This window comes from Camelus dromedarius, chromosome X (assembly GCF_036321535.1).
Source record: "Camelus dromedarius isolate mCamDro1 chromosome X, mCamDro1.pat, whole genome shotgun sequence".
NCBI classification, from domain to species: Eukaryota; Metazoa; Chordata; class Mammalia; order Artiodactyla; family Camelidae; genus Camelus; species Camelus dromedarius.
In genome coordinates this window covers 39,486,818-39,503,289 of record NC_087472.1, presented here as the reverse complement: position 1 = coordinate 39,503,289, position 16,472 = coordinate 39,486,818, and positions in this window count along the sequence as shown.

Sequence of the window (16,472 nt, the reverse complement as noted above, 5' to 3'; positions counted from 1 at the left end):
TTTCCTATTCCAGTCTATCCCCATACAGTTCTTGCCTTCTTATATTCCATAATTATATCTCCGTTCTTCCATAATGAAAACTCAAGCTCACCCTCCAAAAAAAGTACACATTTACATATTTCCTTGATCCTACAATACATATAAACTCTTTTCAGAATATCAGTCTAATATCTATCTATCTAACTATATCTATCACCTATCTACCTATCAAAAGATTTCCAAGAATTCTTTGCAATTCCATTTGAAGTTATTTTATCCTCCTAGATTGAAAGTGTATAGTCAAATTACTATTTTAAATGTTGCAAAGATTAGGGGTTTTTTTCCCTTAAATTTGATTATGTTATTCTTTTGAAATACAACTGGTACATTTGTTTCTACCTGCATTAGTTTTAGAGAGTTTTCCCCACACTCTAGCTTATTTAATTTTATCCTTTGTACATATAGAGCATCACAATGATTATCACTTCCTCCCCATTCCTTCCACACTGTCTAATCCCCACATACATGATTTGGAGGCAACAAATTTCATTGATTCTGATTTATCCATTTATGTTCCATTTTGAAGATATATGCATGTTTTCAATTTCACCTTTTTTTCCTAAAAAAAAAAAAATAGCATGCTATTCACAAAGACAGAGGCTTTTAACCTACTTTGTTATAAGCTTTCTTTAAGCTATATTAGTGATGATACTCAATGTGATATAATTTTTGGATTTATCTGTGGTACACACTATAAGATGAGGTTAAATACATTGTTTAAGCATACATTTTGGTACCTATGATGATGTCAAAATGCAAAAGGAAGAGTGGAAAAGTTAGATCTTGGCAGCATTTGGCTTTCCTTATTTAGATGTTTGCTGTTGTTGATCTGTTCTAATCAGTAGATAAGCTAAAGGTATTACCTCCAGTGATCAGATGTCCTCATTGTTACAGTAGATTTACTAGATACTCTGCTATTACAACAAAATCATACATATACTGTATTTTATCACAACTATATAGAAAACTTATGACTCAATTGTAAACTGATATACACAGACAGATATATAGATATAACACCCTCTGAAAATTACAGTAGAGCAATTGAATTGAAATTATGGGATCTTATTTTAGAACCAAAGGAATCTCAAACTATCTTTACAGTGGTTCTTAGCATGTTTTGAAGTAACAGACAACTTTAAAAATCTCTTTAAAATTCTTGAGTCACAACTAGAAAAAAAAAGTACGTATATCATACAAAAATTTGCTCTATTGGTGTCCTTTATCATTATTATTAACTGGTGTGCATTTCTTCAGAACTTGTGTTTAAGTCTGGCTGGGGGATCCCGGGATGACAGGGAGCAGGCAAGAATGAGCTCGTTCCTAGGTTGCCCAAAGGGGAATGACAAAGTGGAACATTTCCTTTCCTTGAAATGATCTGTTTTCCAAGTCTCTGTCTGTGGCTCTCGAATTGAAACTCCTGTTGGAAAGTGGATGTAACCAAGATTGAGGGGGAGAATGCCAATTTGAAGCTATATATACAGAGAGATTTAGTAAGCATTTACAAAGGAATTCATTTGTTTGTAATACTTAAGAAAAAGGAAATATTGAGACTCTAAATTCAAAAAGTGCTCATTTTTACACAGCCAATATCTTTTCTTTCACAGCTTTAAATCCTTAAGTTGCTTTATGTTGTATTAGGGTAAAGTTTAATTCTTAGGATGGCATACAATGCCTTGCTACAAGATGCTGCCTACTGAAGCAACTTCATCTCCTGCCACTAACCTAAAAACATTCCATACTTAAACACATACTAAAAATTTTAAGTTCTTTAAATACAGCATGATCTCAATGCCTCCAAGTCATTGTAACTGCTTTCCCTGGAACATAACTTCTCCCTTAGCTATGCCCCCAATTCTAACTCTTCCTTTAAGTGTCAAATAATATTTTATTACCACCAGGAATATTTCCCTGAGTTTCTGTTTCCATACTTGTAAAATTGAATTTAAGTGTGTCTATCCAAAATAGATGCCCTCAGTAGATATGCATTAGAAGTTAATTTATCTTCTCTCACTTCTCTTCTCTCTTTCTCCTTCCAGATTGTATATTCCTGTAGGGCAAGGATTATCTTTTGTTTGTCTCTCTATCCTCAAGGTCTTGCTCATATTAAATGCTCAATAAATATTTACTGAATTAAATGATGCAAAGGCATACTTAATAATTATAAATTATTTTGCAATAAAGTTGTACACATGTGACTGTACTCCCTGGACGTCAACTAGACGAGCTTAAATGAATTTAATGAAATATACAATGAAATGTGAGATATGGAGATTCCTTTCTGCAGAGATATTACAAAATACTCATTTAGGTCTGGAAAATAAATAGACTTCAAAGAGAAAGTGAACAGGGCAGACAGGTAATTATTTGCTTCTCAGGAGCATGACAAAAATCAAGTGTCCAAAATCACAAAAGTGAGTTCTTCCAACAAACACTTTTCAAGGAATATTTGAAGATGATGTCTTATTTTAGAATTTTTTTATTATTAAACATATTTTAACATTTAATTTTATAATATTTTCAGATTTACAAAACATGCAAAATGGTACAAACATCCCTGATATTATCTCCACCCAGCTTCCCCAGGTTTTACCATCTTACATAGCCATAATACATTTATCAAAATCAAGAAATTATACTGATACAATACTTTTAACTAATCTACAGACCTTATTTAAATATCGTCAATTGGGCCACTGATGTCGTTTTCATGTTCCAGGATCCAACCCAGTATCCCACATTGCATTCAGTTGTCATGTATTTTTAGTATCCTCCAATATGGGACAATTTCTCATTTTGTGTTTCATTGCTATATTAATTTGCTACACTGTCGTTTATATAAAGTACCACAGATTGCGTGGCTTATACAAGAGAAATCTTTTCTCACAGTTCTGGAGCATTGAAGTCTGAGATCAAGTTGTTGGCAGAGTTGATTTCTTCTGAGCTGTTTCTTCTAGGTTTGTAGTTGACCATCCTCCTCCAGTGCCTTCACACAGTCTTCCCCCCATGTCCCCTCAGTGTCCTAATCTCTTATTTTAAGGACACCAGTCATACTAAATTAAAGCCCACTCATAAAATTTAATTTAACTTTAATTACTTCTTTAAAGGCCCTATCTCCAAAAACAGTCATATTCTGAGGTACTGGGATTAGAACTTCAACATATGAACTTTGAGGGGGGAGTAGTGATCACAATTCAACCCATAACAATGACTTTGACATTTTTGAAGAATACTAACAATTTAGTTTGTAAAATATTCCTCAATTTGGGTTCTTCTGGTGTTTCTTCATGTTTATAATCAGGTTATGCATTTTTGACAGTAATACTCCGGAAGTCAAGACTGTCTCCTTTTCGGTGCATCATATCACAGGGTATATGATACTGATGTGTCATATTATGGTTATTTTAACTTTGATTACTTTGTTAAGGTGGCATCTGTTAGGTTTCTCCATTGTAAAGTTACTATCTTTCTCTTTGTAATTGATGACTATCTTGTAGGGATATAGTATGCAGATATTCTTCATCATAATTTTGTGTGCTAATTTCAGCATCCACTGATGATTGCTGTTTATGCAATTATTACATACCAAATGACAATTTTCTAGTTCCATCATTCATTTTGCATTTAACAATTGGAATACTATATTAAGAAAAAAGCCTCCTTTTCTTTCCCATTTATTTCTATTACATTATTCACATTTATCAATATGACTTACTTATTTTATTCTACAGGTTATATTCCATTGCTATAATTATTCATTTTGTTTCATAAATGGTTTCAACATTGGGCATTAGAAGATCTCTCAAATGGGCTCCTCTGTCCTTTCAACAAGCTCCCAATAATTTTTGAGCATTTCCTTACTTTCTTATACAACAAAATGTTCTAGGCTCATTTGGTACTTTCGGTGACTCAATCCTGCAATCAGCTATTTCTCCAAGGAGCCCTGTTTCCTTGTAGTAAATAATTTTATTTAAAATCTAAGACACCCAGCACTACTATCTGCAAAGAAAAGCCCACACATCCCTGTAGCAACTGGTATATAAGGGACTTTGGCAAAGTGACCAATTTAATTAACAGTACTACTCTTCTATTTCTGAAATATTTCTTTTTCATTAGAACAAAATTTGAAATAATATTGAAGGATCCAACCATTTTGGACTAATGTCAATCATATTGTTTCTTCTTCCAAAACTATAGAAACATGTAAGTCTCTAATCAGCAAAGAATACCTGTACCATTCAAAAGTTATTTTTTCCCGCAAAGGGAATTGTCTGTCTCATCTAAAATAGATTTACTTTTGTGTGCACAATATATAGTTTAAGGATTTTGAATAAGGAGTAATAATACAGCCTAGCATGTCTCATTACTTACTTTGTCACCTGCAGGATTCTCTACATTTTTTTCTTTATAAGAACTAATCCCCAAACCCCTTCACAGCTCTTTTTACAAGGCATGTTGAGTTTTGCATTACCACAACAAAAGAAAGCCTTGTGAGAAAAAAAAAAGGAAAAAAAAGGAAGCAGAGAAAAGAAAATGTTTACAGAGGAAACAAATTCCCTCTCCTTCATTGTGGTTTTCTGTGTATAATTTTAGTTTGGCAATCACAATATCATCTATTAATTTCTTGATGAATAAAACGTGTCACTCATAAACACTTCCAAAAGTGCCCTGATAGTTGTCAGGAAAGTATTTGCCAGCGATTCAAATAAAGACAGATTACTTGGAGAGCAAAAGCAATCTGGCTTTCAATACCAGCATCTGGCCACTTACTAATATCTTTATCTTCCTGAAATCTCAAGAAGATTAGAGTTTTCCTGAAGTGGAGTCTCAGGTGTTCATTTTTGTAGCCTAGCCCAGATTCCAGCCCTTCATTCCCCAGCCCAGGAAGCACTCTCCAGAGAAGAGTGTTTTCTGTGTTCATCACAGAGCTCATTGGGCATTCTCAGAAGTAGATGCCTTTTCAACCAAGCATAAACTTCTAATTTTATGTTAAATTTAACCTGTCTTCCTTTCGATAAAAGAATAAAAGACATTATTTTGAGCAACACTATATATAGTATGTGGCCTCCATACAGGCTGCAAAAGAATTTCTCTAATGCCTTAATTAATGTGTTTTTCATGCAGAATGTGTATAAAGAAATCACCATGTTTCTCCTTCATCCAGCACATAGAATACTGCCGTGTTTGGACTCAGTTTGATTGCATCTGAAATATAAACTTCATTTTTAAAAAGTTGTTGAGAGCTCTTAGAAGGTCCTCAATTGTTCTCAATTTCATTTCCCTCTTTTTTTTCCCCTCAAATTTAACAGAGTATGTTTTCCCAGACAAGACATTTAGGAATGATGGAGGAGGATAGGAAGGAGTGAGCTATGGTCTTTGGCTTCTTTGGAATTTGATTTTTAACTTTTTTATTCTCATCTTTCTCTTTGTGACCCTGGAGTTTTGCTTCTATCAGTATCTCTTTCTCTCACAGATGGCTTCCTTAATATACGCACACCTCTCTAGTGGCTGGCCAAATCTTCTGTAACTGTTCATATATTTTCAAAAGTTACACAGATTATAAAAGTCAATAAGTACATAAATGAAGAGAATGAAAATATGGACTGAACTTTTTCTTTGTATTCGGCATGTCTATTATTTAGACTTTAGTACATTTCATTATGACTGAGCTTGCAACCAGTGTTATTTTGTATAGTTAGTATTTATCTTTCTTAAAATGCTGTGGAATATATGAGTAGTAGTTGAGATTGTGTTGGTTGACCAACCAGACATGCTTTTTAAAAAATAATACAATAGAACTTTGCACTAGATTTGGAAGAATGGGAGGAATTCAATTACTTGTCCCTTCTCCCTCAGCCTGTAAGGGTCAAATCTTAAAAGTAATTAGGAACCTCCAGTAGTGTAGTACAAATGTTTGAGATGTCAACTGAAATAAATGCACAGCCTAAAAGTTGAGAGTTATGTTTTATTTGGCGGACATTTCTAAAGACTCGAACCCCTTCAAGCACGGGATGACAGCCTCTCAGATCTCTCTGAGGGACTGCTCTGAAGAGGTAGGGGAGGAGAGAGGATATGGAGGAGTTTTACAACAAAGACCAGGTAGTTGGAACATTAAAAGGTCACTTGTTAACTGAAGAAAACCAGACATTTCAAGTTAAAGAATTTAACACTTTTCTATGTATGGGAGGAAGCAAACATTTGGGCTCATTGAATTCATTCCTTTGACAAGCACCTAGCTATCTAGGGCCAGTATTCTGTCCTCTCTTATTCTGAGTCCCCTCAGGGTGCACCATTGTGAGTGGCTGCAGAGGCCAGGCTGCAGGCTTGTCTTCATGGGTTGGGGGGAAGGGCAGCAGCTGATGACTTGATGGCTTCAGCATTCTTTGTTAACTGATGTGGTTTGCAGTATTTTTCGTTCACAGAGGCAATAGTGCCAAATGCAAGAAACTCTTTGCTTAGAAGCCCTCAGAGAAAGTTGGAAACAGGGGTGAGGTCATGAATACAGACTGTGGGAAGCTGTTTCTTACCAGATAGTCTCTGTTTCACAGGAAAAAAAAAAAGGGACAGGTACCAATGTCCCATCAAGAAGGCTAACTGCTCAATATGGCAGAAAATAAACAGGGGTTTTCTTTAGGTTAGATCTCTGCTAGAGTTAGTCACTTTTATAGTAAACCCTCTGTAATTGCTGTAGTTTGCATTAGAATTTATGGAGCAGTTCATAACTTAAAACTATTGCATATTTATCCCTCACATGTATCTCTTCTAAAGGACACCCCACTGGGGTATCCTTGCCTCTTAATATTTAAAAATATAAAATACACCTACAGCCAATGCAAAATATTAAGTTTTGGCAATTACCTGTGTAATTAGAGCTAAAAAATAATTAGAAAGAAATGCCCCTTATGATTGCTGCTCATTAATAATACTTCTCCAAATAGGCAACAGCTTATGCTTAACATACCTTTGCAAAAACAAAACATAAACAAACAAACAAAACCCTTCAACTTACAAAGGATGAAGAAAACTGCTAAGCTACTAAGCTCACCTCATTTACAAAAACACTCCTTATTGAGTTTCTTTCCTTCTTTCTTTCCTTCCTTCTTTTTCTTTCTTTCTTTCTTTCTTTCTTTCTTTCTTTCTTTCTTTTCTTTTCTTTTCTTTTCTTTTCTTTTCTTTTCTTTTCTTTTCTTTTCTTTTCTTTCTTTCTCTCTCTCTCTTCTATTTTTCTGTCGATTTTTCCCCAGGTGAATAACTGCTTATAAAAACATGAAGCTAATAATGAAGGAAACAAAAAATAATAGCAGATAACATAAGTGCATACTTGCATGAGTAAATTACCTAAGTCCCAAAGAGCTGGAGCAGCAAGAAAAGGTACAGTTTAGGACTGTGGAAGAGGGTAATTGTCTCATCTGTCTAAGGGCTGAAGGCTTGAAAGAGAATACCAAATCAACTACCACTCATGCTGTTACTCCAGGATTTTCACTAATAATGTGGTTCTCTGCCCTTTCTTTCTGTAGCATCTGATTTGAATTTCTTGTTTTCTAACTCAATATTTCTCTTTCCTTAGTGGAATGCCGTTGGTGGTGGTGTTTATTGAGGGCATAGTGTTATTTAACCATTTTAATCCTTTCCATTTTATAAAAATTACTGAAAGTCTGCGAAAGCTCAATGGGCATTGGAAGCATATAAATAACTGAAGTCAATTCCTTACAAGCAAAGTAGCCTATACTGCAAAAACTAAAATTAAAATTAAAAATAAAAAACATCTTAATTCCAAAAAGTATTATTTCCCACGCCTTCAATCGCTCTTATCTCTGTTTACCATTTTGGATGCATCCTTCATTTTGTGCATGTGTATGTGTATGTGTGCACGTGTGTGCTTGTGTGTGTGAGAGAGAGAGTGAAATAAGTATGCACGATTCAATATAAATATGCAAATAATATGTGAGGGAAAATCTATGCATTGACATATTAAAATAGGGAGGTAGGCTGTTCTCCATGTTTCCAAAGTGCAGCAATTTGTCACAGAGCACATAATCAGATGGGAACAGTGTTGACTGTGGATTATTATAACGCAGTCTAAAGATCACAGAAGTCAAGAAGTGCACGGAGGCATAGAATTTGACTCTGATGGACTTTCTAATTTCCATCTATTCTCTTTACCTTTTTTCTCAAACAAAAATGCTTTCATGTTTAATCAAATTTCTGACGAACTTAAATATCAATATAAATAATAATTTTTGGAAGAGCAATACATGAAGAGGACTTACACGGCCTTCTGTCACAAGGTCTCAAAACCTGAGACAATATAAAAGGAGCACTAATTTAGTAAATTATATAAATATCCAAATAAAAGACAAATTATAAAAAGGAACTCAGATCTTCCAGTTTTATGAATAGAATTATTTCCTGTATCGTCACACCTGAGGACTTTTTCGTAAGGGCTAATGTTTAATCCACTATGCATTTTTAAATGTCTCCATACAGGAGACATCTTCTTTTTCACCATCAATTAGAAATATGGAATCTTTACCTAGCATTATACCCATTCTAGCCTCATTCCTTTTTTTTTTTTTTTTGCCTCTGTGCCTTAGTATATATGGTTATATATTTTTTCTATTTAATTTTTATTTTTTTCCAGTTTTATTGACATATAACTGACATACAGCACTGTATAAGTTTAATGTGTACAGCATAACAGTTTGACTTACATACATCATCAAATTATCACAATAAATATAGTGAATGGACATTCATCATCTCATAGACACAAAACAATACGAAAAGAAAAAAAATTTTTCCTCGTGATGATAACACTTAGGATTTACTCTTTTAAAAACTTTCCTATATAACATACAGCAGTGTTAATTATATTTATCAAGTTGTACATTAAATCCCTAGTACTTATTTATCTTATAACTGCAAGTTTGTACCTTTTGACTGCCTTCATCCAATTCCCCCTCCCCCTACCTCCTACCTCTGCTAATCACACATCTAATCTCTCTTCCTATGAGTTTGTTTTTTGTTTGTTTTTGAAGTATAATTGACCTATAAAACTATGCTGGTTCATGGTGCACAACTCAGTGATATATTTCTATATGTTACAAAATGAATACCACAGTAAGTCTAGTTACCATACAAATCTATTGCATTATTATTGACTATGTTCCCCACACTATAGATTTCATACTCATGACTCATTTATTTTGTGACAAAGTTTCTACTTCTTCATCTCCCTCACCTATTTTTTTATCTCTTCACCCTTCTCGCCTTTGGCAAACACCCACCTTGTTTGTTTTCTGTATCTATGATTGTTTCAGTTTTATTACGTTAATTTATTTATTTTTTAGTTTTCAGATATAAGTGAAATTTTATGGCATTTGTCTTTCTCTGTATGGTTTATTTCACTTAGTGTAATACCCCCTAGGTCCATCCATGTTGTTGCAAGTGGCAAGATTTAATTCTTTTTATGGCTGACTAATATTCCATTTCTACATCTCCTTTAACCATTCATTTATCAATGGACATTTTGGTTGCTTCTATATTTTGACAATTGTAAAGAATGCTGCGGTGAACATAAGAGTACATATAACTTTTTGAATTAGGGTTTTTGTTTTCTTCAGATAAGTACCCAAGAGTGGAATTGCTGGGTCATATGGTAGTTCTATTTTTAATTTTTTAAGAAGCCTCCATACTGTTTTCTTTAGTGGTTGTGCCTACCAACCACTAAACCAACATTCCCACCAACAATGCACAAGGGTTCCTTTTTGTCCGCATCCTTGCCAACACTTACTATTTGTTATCTTTTTGGTAATAGCCATTCTGACAGGTGTAAGGTGATAGCTCATCGTGGTTTTGATTTGCATTTCCCTGATGATTAGTGACACTGAGCCTTAGTAATATCTTGAAGCCTCCTTAACTGCTTTTATTTTTCCCTTCTTTATGGTTCTATATCTTTCACAGATGTGATGGAAACACCATGTTCTGATTTTTTATGGCTACTGTTATTAGTAAGTAATCCTACAAAATTGTGTATTATTAACAGAGGTACTTTATTATAGAGGTGAAAAGCCCAGACTCCAGAATCAGACTGCCTGGGTTTGAGTTCTGGCTCTGCCACTCATCTTGCTATGTCTCAATTCTCCCATCTGAAAAATGAGGTCAATTATAACACATAAAGAATCCTTAGAAGCATACTTAACACATGCATGATCACTACATATTAACATTTTATTATTATCTCCAGAGTGCAACAAAGGACGTGGGGTTTCTCAAAGGAAAGCAGTTATTATATATGTATATAATATAAAATATATATGACATAAATAAGATTATTGAATTTTAATAAAATCATCTGTAGACTATTTATATAACTGTCATTTTCAACTACTTCTTTTTAAAAAACATCCCAATCACCTTAAACTACCTTGAAGGCAGTATGGTAAAAGAGAAAGAACACAATTTTTATTTAGAAAACCTATATTCAAATCCCAGCTCTAACATTTACTTGCTATGAAACTATATGCAAGTTTCTTAGTCTCTTTTAGCCTCACTGTCTTCATTTGTAAACTAAGGATAATAATAGTACCAAGCTCATAAGATTGTTGTGAGATAAATAACACGTTGGAAAAACTTAATAATAGACATTTGCATGTTGAATGCTCAAAAATGTGAAGAGCTCTGTAGTTAGACTTCCTGGATGAGACTAGATTTAAAACCGTGGACTCTGAGTAAACACATTGCCCTTCATAACGTGGATGGGCCTCATTCAATCAGTTGAAGGCCTGAATAGAAGAAACAAAATCAAACCTACCTAGAGCAAGAGAGAATTCTCCAGCAGCCTGTCTTTGGACTTTATCTGCACCATTGCTCTCCTGGGTCTCAAGCTTGCCGGCTCACAGTGCAGATTTGGACAAGCCAGCCATCATAACTGCCTGAGCCAATTCCTTATAATAAATCTCTTTCTATTAATATGCACATCCTATTGGTTCTGTTTCTCTGGAGAATCCTCACTAATACAATATCCCAGCTCTGCAACTTACCACCTCTGTCATTTTATACAAGCTACTTAATCACTCTGAGCCTCATTTCTTCATCTACAAAATGGAAATAACAATACCTACCTCCCTTAATTGTTATGAGAATCAAGCAAGTTAAAGTCTAGAAAGTGCTTAACAGATTATTTGGAACCTAGGAACCACTCAGGATATGAGCTTCACTGAATACCTGAAAACAGGAGGCACTATTACCCTAGATTAGGATGTGGATGTTTTCAGTTCTTTATTTTGTTCAAGAATTAAAAGAGCAAAATGCATTGGTTTCCAGTATAAATTCTTTCAGAAAGATAAAGTAGGTCCCAAAGATTAAAATTTGGAGTATGGGGAAAATTTTCACTATTTTCTCAGATATAGCAGGGCCTCATCATGTGTAGACAGTGTAACCTTAGGGAACAATATTATCTTAGGGAACTGGAGCCATGAGAAAGCTGTACCAAAATATGCTGCATCTTGTCCTAACTTGTATGGTCCCCTGCTTCGGACAAGTTTTTGTATCTTAATTTTGAGGATCACTGTATTCTGAGATACCATTCACGGGGTTCTTTTTCCCTCATGAAAAAGTACCCATGATACTTGTTAAGTTTATTATTTTAAAAAAGAACATATAAACAAAACAAAACAAAACAAAACAAAAGAGGATGGTTTCCTGCTTTGGTAGAACCAGTTTTGATATCATGGAAATTAAAAAATCATATAGCATATTATTTCTCCAATGAACCAAGACCTTCATAGCCAAAAATATCCAGACTCTAACACACAGGGAGGCAAAGAGAAAATACTGATGTTTCTCTGCATTAACAGTGAGTGGTCATTGCAGGCTGAATGCGTACCTTGATCAAAGCTCAGGGTGGAGTGGTGGATCATCAGTGGAGCTGGCTGCCAAAGTGAAGAGAGGGGCACACTGTGCATTGGATTTGGGGAGCTTGGCTCTTCACTGAAGAAATATTGGCTGAAGAACAAGAAGGATGAGGAGCTCCCAACCATAGGGTGTGGGAGGGTGGTCAAGGACCTGCTGTGTGGCACTCAGCTCTTGACCTCACCTTTGGCTTTTTGCTTTGAGCAGAACCTCTGTGTCAGAAACACTGCATAGTCCTTGGATTCAGCCATACAGATCCTGAGCCCCATTGTCTAAGTCCTGGAATATGGAGAACTCAAATCTGGAACTACTTATGTGTGGTCCTTTGGCGTCTTCCCAACCAATTTGTAATGACTCTAAAAACACTATATAGATTAAACACAAGTACTTGTTTACTGCACTGTTACTCTGTGCTACAAATTGGACTATGTTCTCCATTTCACCCTATTTCATTTCCAGAACACCTCTGTGAGGTAGGTACTATATTTACCCCAATGTGGAAATGGACTTTTTAAAATTATGCACTTCGCCCAAGTATACAAACGCCCTTGCTTTAATCCAGTAGTTTTCAAATTTCACTGCAATCAAAAATCACTGATTTTTTTCTTCAGAAATATAAACAAACAGGTCTAATCCCTAAAAATTTCAGTTAAATTTGTGATGGGGCTAAGGCATCAATCATAAAACGAAAATGAAAACAAACTTCCCCAGATTATTCTAATGTTCAGTCAAAGTTGAGAAGTTCTGTTCTAAGCCATTGTAATAGATCAGTGTTTTCCAAAATTTCTTTAAAATCCTCAGTAAGAGACTTATTTTACATTGTAACTCAGTAGATAGACAGATATAAACCTGAAACAAAATTTCCACAAAACGGTATTTATGCTTGCAAGCATTTGCTTATTTTCTATCCTAGTCTAGTGTAAAACATCTTTCATTGCTGATTGCAACCTAATCAATTGATTTTACAACTCATTGGTTGGTTGCCAGAGTTTGAAAATCATTGTGCTTTACATTGCTTAATAAAAATGTGCTTTATTTTGCTAAACTTCCCTGCTGTATATTCTAGTTGAGCCTCCCTCTTCATGTGGAAGACCATTCATTCCTTGAGTGCCGAGAGACCATTCTATTTACTCCCTTCCTGGCATCCTCTGCTCATTTTCCATCCTCTTCTTACAGCAGGTTACCTATGAATGGCAACTGGCTCTGTCACACTTTCCTCAAGTATATAATTTTTAGAATAAATAATGTATGACTCAAGAGAAAATGACCTTTTTAAGTCCAAGCAATAGCAACAAGTCCATAAATTGTATTTCATTCATTCACATTCAAATTGCTGTATAACAAATTACCACACATTTAGTGGCTTAAAACAACAGTTTCCATGGGTTGGGGTCCAGGAACAGGTTAGTTAGATCATCTTCTCAGGGTCTTAGCAGGATGAAAGCTGTGATTTCATCTGGGGCTCAGGTTCCTTCTCCAGTCTCACTGGTTGTTGACAGAGTTCAGTTCTTTGGTGCTGTGGCTGTAGACCTCATGATGGCTGGCTTCTTTAAGGTCAGCAGGAGAACTCTCTTTTCAGGAATGGTTCAGTCCCTTTTTAAAGAGCCAGTCTGATCAGGCCACATCCACTTAGGATGATCTCCTTTGTAATTAACTAAAAGTCAACTGGTTAGTAACCTATTTGTGAGAGTGATATCCCATTCACAGTTTCTGCCCATACTCAACATAGTGTGTGTACATCAAAGTCTTAAGAATTCATCCTACCACAGCAAACATCTCTTTTTTACAAGATCTGTCCTGGTTTTTGCACTGAAAGTTCCACATCTCCAGGGAAGACCCTTGGCCACAGGTAAACTGGTACAGTTGGTCACCTTACCTGTGGACAGCGAAGTCTCTCAGCTTGTACCCTTTCTGTTTCATTCCTAATGAAAGTTCAATTACAGGGAAACTGGGTATGGAATTTGTTCCTGTTCTCCTCTGATACAATTTTTGTAAAGAGAGATTATCAGGTAACGTGCCTATGGTCAGGTGCCTCAGAGTCAGCATCATAGAAACACTTGACCAAAAATGTGTATTTTGCTTGTGGCATATCCCACCTATTGCAGACACCAAACAATGTTCACAAATGGAACATGATAAAGAGGAAAGGAATATCACATTTTTACGGTTCCTTTTGAATGCACTATGTGTGTCAATTAATAAATGCAGTATCACCTCAATGGTGTGATGGAAAACCCTAAGTGTAGGCAACAATGGCTAAAGTCAGCAGTACTTTCAGATCAATGTCACTAATTAACATAAATTTTATCTCCCTCAAAATTTGTTTTACATACTCCTACTTACATTCAGCAAACGTTGTAATAATAAAATAATACAAGAATTTTAAAATATAAACGTGGTACTGACTACACTATTGAATTGCGGTTTATTACCACTTTTACTGTCTTCTTGCCTCCCTTTTGAGTATTTTGAGGCAAATAAAATCAAAGGGAAAAAGTGACTTTCTGATTAAAAGCAAACCTGAATTTTGTATTTCATTATGCACTTTGCTTTCTTCCCATGATTAGAAAATTATTCTCCTAAACGAAAAACTGAAACCAAGACAATTGTTTCCTATTAATTTATTTCTATATAGATTATTTTACATCATTTAAAATAGAATGCAAAATCCACAGGAAAAAATCTAGAATATTTCCTCCCACAGTAGAACACAAGTTTTTAGCTTCTATAGGATATTAGTTCCCTGGCATTCTTGGCATTGAAATGTGATACTTTGTATTGCTTTTGTCTATTTGGAAGGATAGATCAATGGCCATTGTTCTTTTTATTATTTGATTCTAGCTTGAACTTCTCTGTCTCTTTCATCTGCCTTGGAACAAATTCAGTTGCATAAAAAGACAGTCCTTGGGCACCCACTTATTATAAATGACTTCTCATTCTACTTTATATGGGTTTTACCGTCAGCTCATGAAAAATCTTCAGAATATTAACATACTTAAACAAGTCCACTCAAAATGACATTTGACTTTTCACTTAAATTTCAGATGCTTTTCTTTTCCATATGAATATTCACTGCCCATATCTCCCCTCATTTTTTTCCCAAAAGTCTACTTCAGTGTGTAGGTGACAATCATTTGTTACTTCATGCCAAATATTTCTAATATAATGAGTTTATGTGAAGATTTTTAGTTCTTGTTTTGTTTTTTCCTGTGGAAAAAGAATCTCTTGAGCTTCCTGGATTGACCAGGAATCAAAAATCAGAAGACAGTATGTCAGGGTCCTGATGCCTTGCCATCATAAGTGAGGAGGCCATTTCACCACCCCAAACCTGGGAAATCTCTTTTATCGCTTTCACTTTTTCAGACGTTAAAATTGATTTATTTGAAGAAGCACTTAGAAGGAAAGAGGGCAAAGATTTAGTACACATCATGGGATTCTGCACTATATGCCTCACTGTATCTTAGTAAAACATATTTTGACATAATTGGTGGTTCTGGAATCCTTCCCAGAAGCATAGAAGTGCCTACAATGGGGAGTAAAACTGAAATGCCAATGCTAAACCTAGACACTTATTTCAGACTTTTAATCCCACCATATGCAAATGTCTTTCCAGGCCTTAAAAATAAAGAAAAAAATGCTTCATTCAGAATGTTTAAGTATATCAAAGAGCACTGTTTCATGGCTACTGCCAATGTTCACTGTTAAATACAGGGCACCTCAAAGGAAACACAGACTACTTAGAAACAGAATATTCATCAAGTTATAATGGTTGATAATTATATTGCTACACTCCCAAGTTGTTTCCCAAAGAAAATGCAAAGCAGCACTTACATGTTGGCATCATATCACCACCAACTGGCCAAAAGTATTTACTAGGAATGTTTACTAGGAAGAAAAATCAACTTTTAAACAAACGGGAATAGACAGTAAACATTCAGTACTTGATAAATTCATGGAGAAGCCAAATAATCTTGAAGTTACCTTTGTTTTTGGCAATTGAGATTGAATTTCAACACCCTCAAATCTCAGGAATGCTGGCAGCTGAGATTCTGCTAACATTTGAAAGTAAATCCACCATTTGTCAATCTAATCTTTTAGCTTTGACGAATTTTGAACAATTGTTTCACTAAGTTTGTTCACTCCTTTATGAACCCTGTCCAAATAAACTATTTTATGTATTCACTTGGTGACATTAACTGAACATCCCAGCATGTTAAAGAATCTTCTGCTTTCTGGTGATTGATTAAAGTTTATTTAGAGAACATCTAGATATAGGGGTATTTTTCTCTACCATCCAATCCGGATAATTTATATAGACCAACATAGCTAATTTTATTTGGCAGTGAGAAATTCTAACACTTGGTTTCCCAGAGAAACTATCAACTTATAAAATGGAAAACCTTATTGAAGTTATTAACCCAAAGCACTTAGGGTTTACAAATAACATATAACATTCTTAAAGATTTGTTCTAACAATATTCAGGAGCCTGGAGTATTATTTATCCAGAAATGATGTGTTT